Below are 7,480 nucleotides of genomic sequence, written 5' to 3' on the forward strand. Positions count from 1 at the left end.
TTTGGACCCAGTTATGTGACCTGAAAGGAAGAATTAAAAGGTACATTGTACATAAAATAGAACTTACGAGGACATATCATAGCAAACCTTACTACAGTTAGTCTGAATTTATGATATTTTAGATATGTGCCAAATAAATTACGTAGAAGATATATTTTTAAGATGATCTCGGATATTCGTAATTCATTTCACAAATTAACATTTTGTCAAGCTGGTCTTGTATTTAGACGTTTACATTAAACCAAATCTTAACATACATATTTAAATAAGTCTCAAAATCAAGTCGTAGTATTTTGTTTTAGTTACATTGGCAGACGTACTCATTTTTCAGAGTTTTCGTTCTTTAAATAGTATTAGATTAGATTAGATTAGATATATTTATTTTACAACATGATTACAGTATAAATTACATTTATGTCAATTTATAAGAATCTATATTGTGATCGTCAAAAAAATAATAGAAAATAGTATCAATATAATTAAAATAAGTTAAATTTACATAATATGAAATGATCACCAATGATAATATTCAATTAAGTATGTCAACTTAACAGATAAATTCTAGACGCACAGGGGAAAATCATATCGATGTGTCTCACACTTTTGCGTCCTCGCTCTTTGCAATGCCCTAGGACATGTTTGCTCGTTAACTTGACCATCGGCGCTACGCTAATCCCTAGCGCGAGCGACAGTAAGTGTTTCTTGGACCAACGTAAAGGTGATATTCGGGGTGTTGTTGTTGTAAGCGGCAGCCTTGGCGCGAGCGCGGAGCGGTAACATGGATTGTTATGTTGAGGCACTGACGCAGATAACATATCGTATTTTGCATTTTTGCACTAATCCAAGCAGTTGTAATTTTATTTGCTGTTAAAATGATTGGCCGGATATGTAATATTCAAATATTTCAAATGTTATCGTAGATTTTGTACCACACATGTACTGATTCGATAGGAGTTTGCTCATTTCTAATACCAGCGTTTGAAATAATAACCTGTTCCATGGGACGTCGCACCGTGAATATTTAAGGCTTTACAATCACTCTTGACGTTCATATGCGCATTGTAATATGCCTACTTGAAAAATAAATATTTCATTTTCATTTTCAATCCCTGTGTCTTATCCTCACAATTGCCCCGGTCGGTGTCACACCCGTGGTGATTTAAAGCATAATTTTATTCGGCGATACTACCTGAGCGATATTTTTAACATCACATCCTATTGAAACTGAGAAAAAAACCACTGGCCCCGTAACTGAATGTCATTTCGCGAAACGCCACCGAAACGCCGCAGAAATATAGTCTGTCTCTGTCGCGCCAATACGCAATAGCGATAGAGATATTTACTATCGTGAGCGTTTGTACATTCTTCTACGACCACTAGCCAGACATACGTTATATCGTAGAGCAAACTAAGGTACAGCGGGGCAAATCACGACTAGGGGACAATTGTAACTGATCCATTTTTTCCATTATTATTATTATGAACACGCCTAACATAATAACCGGTAGACACTATTTAATAATGCAAAACATTATAAAACAAGGAAAAAATGGACCAGTTACATTTGCCCCCCCCCGGCCGAGATTTGCCCCATGTACCTTACTCTGGTTTTACCGAGGCCGCTCGCGATTACTCTACTATAACCGTTTGGAATAAATTTCTCCATGGGACGCCGCGCCGCGCCGTGAACGCTTAAGGCTTTATAACTATCATTGTGACTTCTTCCTGATAATTGGCCGCGGTGTCACCCGTAGTGATTTAAAGCGTGTCAGCAATACTAGTAGAGGCACATTTTTGACTGTTCATGTTGACGATAGCTTAACAGGTAGCCGCTTAAGTTTGATATCAAATTGGTGTAATATTTAAAGTGACTCCGCTCGCTCTGAGTGAAAAACGTGTTTTGAAACTAAATATCACTGAAATGATAATACTTACCACTATGGCAAGATTTCTGAGAAGTTTGAAAAAATTAAACTGCTTAAGATCCTGCGTACTTTTTTATACTCATAGTCCATATTTAGAATTTTCATTGTCATACAAAATATTTTTTACAGATGCGGCAAAGTCGTAAGGATACGTACAAACGACAATTTCGTAAATGCTGAAAAGCATGCTGCGATAATGGTTACTTGAAGGAAGTCCTGACTACGGACGAGTAGGAAAGGCACCACAAATTGTCCATCTAAGGCAGCGGTTCTCAAACTTATTTTCCCATGGAACCCTTTTTGACGGAACCCTCAACTTAAATAAAAAAAATATATTGCAATCTTTATTTTAATAAATACATAATCATAATAAAAGCAGAATCTAATCATTAGATTCTAATATGAGATTTTACAAATTCTTTTTTATTTATTTTTTAACACTAAGAGTTTAAGTTGCATATGGTAACCAAAATTCACACGAAGCCCCCAGAGAGGCTTTGCGGAGCCCTAGGGATCCGCGGAGCACACTTTGAGTATGGCTGATCTAAGGTAAGGTAAGGTGGAAGACTCAGAGGTAAACCTAGAACAATGATACAAGAAGGATGTAGTTAGCATACACACACAAAAAGAAGGGTAACTTCAGGTTATCCGATGACGATGTTATTTTGGATTGAACAAAATGGAAAAAAATGCACTCCGCTCCCTGCGTTAGTATTATAATTTATCGCCTCTCGACTTCCTCTCTTCCCTACGTACTAATAATTATTGTACAAAACGGCGTGTAACAATTATAATTATGTATTTCATTGCCTACCACTAGAACTGGTATTGTATAGTTTTTCTGATCTTGGTTGCCGGTGGCCTGTGGACACGAGCCGCCGGCTGCGCGAATAGGCACCAAATTTCGGCAACTGCTATGAATACTTTCTATTATTTGTATTTTGTGATCTGCTGAGTCCAGCTAAATGTTCAAACAAAATTTATAACAAGTAGTAAGTATATGATTAATATAGGTATGTAAATATGCAAAAACAGCGCATGGAAGTGAACACTTTCTATCACTACCGTACTTCTACCTCCTCAAGTTTTCTGATCCTGGTCGCCGGTGGCCGGTGGACACGAGCCGTGCGCACGCGGCGCCGGCGGCTGCGCGGATAAGCCCGCAATTGATTTCCGCGTTGCGCTCATCTGATTGGACCCCGTTAACTTACGAGGGCGCTTGTCCATGGACCTATTTGAAACAAATATTCATCAATTGTACATTTGGGACCAAGCGAGATAGTGAAAGAAAGACAAACGTGTATGAAACATGTTGGAATTGTTTGTAAGTCAATAGGCGAGACGAGTAAAAAAAACTATTTAGTCCGTCAGTTATGAATAGGATCGGAGATAGTATCAAAAATTTTGGACACAAATATTTTTTCTTTTTTCTTGTAAACGAAAAATGTCGATGGTGCAGTGGGGTAAAGTTTCGCGTGACGTCACGCCTAGGTACAATTTTTACTTACACTGAAAGAAATGTTTGCATAACTGTAACCAAATTTTAGGTTACTGCTTACCTAAAAATTGTGACTTGCGAACTACGTGTTACCCATTACCAAACCGTGTTTTGTTATTTGTGTTGAGTTATGAACAACTTAACTATTTATGTTACTGTTTTAAATTGTATGTTCTACTTATAACAATGGTAATAGTCTAGTAATAATTATAACATTTTGTGATTTGCAACAAAAGTACAAGCGCCATTTTGTTACTATGGAACAAATAATTTAACTATTTCACAACCAAATTGCTTACGAATCTATAACATCTAGTTGGTTGCAAACACAAAAATGTTTTGTAATAATTAAATAATCCTACATTTACTTAGTAATTAAACTGTTCAATTATTTTCTGAATTGATTTATTTATTAGTAGTCAAACTGTTCATCAACTGGTAACTAATTTAATTTGTTGACGTGTTACAGTACTTAGGTTGTTAATCAGAAAGTTTAGTCTGGTAACTAATAACAAAACTGTTTAGCTACAAGTAGCTCGACCAATTTAGTAATCTATAATTTAAATGGTAATTCCACTATATTTTGTTAGTTAAACGTCGGATCAAATAGCTACCAGTCCATCTGGCAATTAACTTAGTACAAAAAGGGACGATATCAATGAATCCGTCCTTAAATTAATCAACGAGAGTATAGTAAAATCACATTGTATTGAAATGAATTGTAACAACACCTTTTAGTAGCCTTACCCGATCACTTATTACGATTCAGTTTAAGTTTTTAGCTCCGTCCTGTAGCAATTCCGTTTAGGTCCTAAACTGAATCTTAGATAATATTCGTAATAAGTGATCAGGTAATGCTACTAGAAGGTATTGTTACAATTCATTTCAATACAATGTGATTTTACTATACTCTCGTTGATTAATTTAAGGACGGATTCATTGATATCGTCCCTTTTTGTACTAAGTTAATTGCCAGATGGACTGGTAGCTATTTGATCCGACGTTTAACTAACAAAATATAGTGGAATTACAGTATATTTATAATATTTATTATTTGACTGAATTCTGATAAATATTCATATTAAGACGGGGTTTTACTTGAATTGGTGTTACTTACATTAAAAACAACAATAATTAAATTACATTATTTTCATAAATAATTAACGTAAAGCGTCTTGATACGAATATTCAAATTTTAGGTAGGTAGCATAGTAAAACTCTTCATTTAAATGCTAAGTACAGTTTTATTCAAATAATTCCTGTATTTCCGAAATATTATAATAAAATTATGACACTATAACATTATTTACTTTCTGATTTCGTAATCATCAAAAAATAGAAACAATGGAAATACTAACTTATGCTTATGTTTCGCTTTTACTTTAGCCCAAGAGCTACCCAGTGCATTAAGAACAAATTTTATTTTAAATCACGCATCAACTGCATTTCGTAACGAACATTATTTACAGTTAGGTTTATTAGAGCTTTGATAGAATATCTTACAATTTAGACGGCGGCAACGTTAATTCCATTTCGCACCGTCTTTCCGCTCTGCGTGCGATGGTCTCTTCTATTTGCGCAGCACATTTCACATGCATGAAAAAAATCCTTCCGGCACAATCAGCTTAGACGGCCACCAGAGAAGTTTAGAGTAGACCTGGTTTAATTCTTACTCTTGCCTACGTTCGAAGTAGTCACCAAAAAAGGGGTCGCCATAAATGCTGCCAGGTCCAGGACTTCTTCACAATGTTCTGAAACATTCAATTTAATATGTACCTTCCTCAGTCCTCGTATACTTTTTAATAATGTTTTATTTTTGTACATATTACAAAACCATTTTGAACTTTTATCGTGTAAAAAAGGGTTCTAAATACAAAAACAAAACAATCGTTAATATTAAAAGATAGAAGATGTTAGTCTGTTCGGAAAGAGAAGAGTCGTGGAATGTATTGGACCCCAACCCCATACATTTCACTACTCTTCTCTTTCCGAACAGACTCTATAGGTACTTACTTTTTTGGAAAATGCGTCCGTAATTATACTAATTATGTTTTGTAGCATGGCTGTTTGGGTAATCAGTTTCGCCTTGTAATAATTTCTTATATTTCCTCTTCTGATAATAACTGCAAAATATCAATATGTTTTCTGTGTTCTGAAATTAAAACGTACACAAATGTCAGAATACCAACGTTCACTGATAAAGGATAATAGATCATACAATAGAACTTTCCAACTATTCCAACGAATAACAATAAAATTGTAACCCCATAACCAAGGTGAACTGGAAACGCCGCAGTGAAAGGAATATAGGTAATGGTATTGACCACTCGTTTACTATGTTACTGGAAATTAGTACTAGAATTAATTCCTGACCTACAAACCTACCTGCTGTGTTTACCTACCTGTAAATTGCCCCCTGTAAACCTAAGTACGTATTAAACTTAGGAATTAAGAAAACTTCCACCTAATTAATTGCGTATTCAATCCTACTTATGGGCATTAAGCACGTTTGGTAGATATCTACTTAGGCTACAACTACAGCTCCCATATCATGCAATTCATTATTGTTATTAGATGTTGTTACTTACCTTTAAACATCTAAATATTTACATAGGGAGAGCCACGACGCTAGGTACTCCTCCATCGTAGTGGTACTAGTACACGAGGCATCTCACACTCGGAGGTTCTGGCTGACTCCGCCGCCGCCGCCTCCTCAAGTTCACTCATATTGTGCATGTGCACCCGCCCTTGCCTCCAAGGTTTTCTTCACAAATACCATGAATTTTATTAATAACAACCGGACTGAACAAACTGATGCGTGCTGAAGTGCTGAGACTCTCGTCTCGAGGAAACACAAACGGGAACGAACAGGTTTGCTTCGGTCTGGTCCGTTTACTGTGCGGCTGTGCGCGTCGCGTCATTCTGTTTCATGTTATAAACAATCGTTCGAGCTACAGATAACAAAAGTTTTGTAGCTGTTTTACTAAACATTACGTACTTTATAACTATAGTTTTCCTTAATTCGTACATTTGCTTAAGTAAGCAACAAAGAAGTAAAATCACTTATTTGTTACAAAACTATTTTTTGTTAATAAATAGAGTAGTAAATTAAAGACAACATAATTGTTTGTCTAATATTTGAATGAAATTGTTACCTGGTAGTTATGTAAGGTAAAATTATTAGTATGCTATTAGATTTGGTTAAAATCAATCAAACACTTTAACAGTCTGCAAACATATACAGTTTTGTTGGAACAACAATACATAGTTTGGTAAAACGTAGTCTAACGTACTGATAATAATTAAGGATACATTTAAGTTAATTATAAAAAGACAGTTCTGTTGCAGCAGCTCTACTACTTCGTTTAAGTTGATTAAGTTAATAACAGCCTAATATTTAATTACTGCACATCAAATACAAAATAACATGACTAGTATTGTATTACACCACAAAATTAGTTATGTAAATTTAACTAAAATTTGTTTCGCTATAACTTGAGTTCAATTATTTCTGAAACAACTTAATTAGTTCAGCTAATTATTTCTTTCAGTGTAAAAGTGACGGCACAATCCTCCACTCCATAACTTTGATGTTCTGTATCTTTTCATTTTTTCATTAATTAGATAAAGCGAAAAATATGTGTTCAGTATTTTTAGACGATCTAACTAGCGGACTAAACATATATTTAATGCCATTTATTTTATGACATGTAGTCGTCATTTATTTTGATTTAATATAGACGTGGCGGGGTTCTGATAAATAATTGTTTTTAAACAATTGGTAATGTCAGTAGAAACAGGCCCGAAGATTTTTATAAAATTTAAGATTTCGAGATATGCGCCATGAGACAATTACCATTGCCTTTTTTAACAAACTTATTTAAGAGACTATAAGTTGACTTCAATTAGCATTTAAATTTTATTTTCTTATTAAACAAAATACCATTTTGTAATACCAAAATATAACCATATGAAAATACATTTACCTTTCATTTGAAATGTGTAAAATACATAAAAACATTTAACAACACAATGGAAAGCTACACCCATACACCTT

The 7,480-nt window shown here is 34.6% G+C and overlaps 1 long non-coding RNA gene across 1 annotated transcript; it reads right to left on the reverse strand.

The window, feature by feature from the left end:
- Positions 1–4,061: 4,061 nt before the first annotated feature.
- LOC125224853 lies at positions 4,062–6,150 on the reverse strand. The gene is made up of 3 exons (XR_007176927.1): positions 6,012–6,150; positions 5,437–5,575; positions 4,062–5,174 (listed from the first exon to the last, which is right to left on the reverse strand). It is a non-coding gene; the product is annotated as an uncharacterized LOC125224853 (long non-coding RNA).
- Between the last annotated feature and the right edge of the window lie 1,330 nt (positions 6,151–7,480).

This window comes from Leguminivora glycinivorella, chromosome 3, assembly GCF_023078275.1.
Source record: "Leguminivora glycinivorella isolate SPB_JAAS2020 chromosome 3, LegGlyc_1.1, whole genome shotgun sequence".
Lineage (NCBI taxonomy): Eukaryota > Metazoa > Arthropoda > Insecta > Lepidoptera > Tortricidae > Leguminivora > Leguminivora glycinivorella.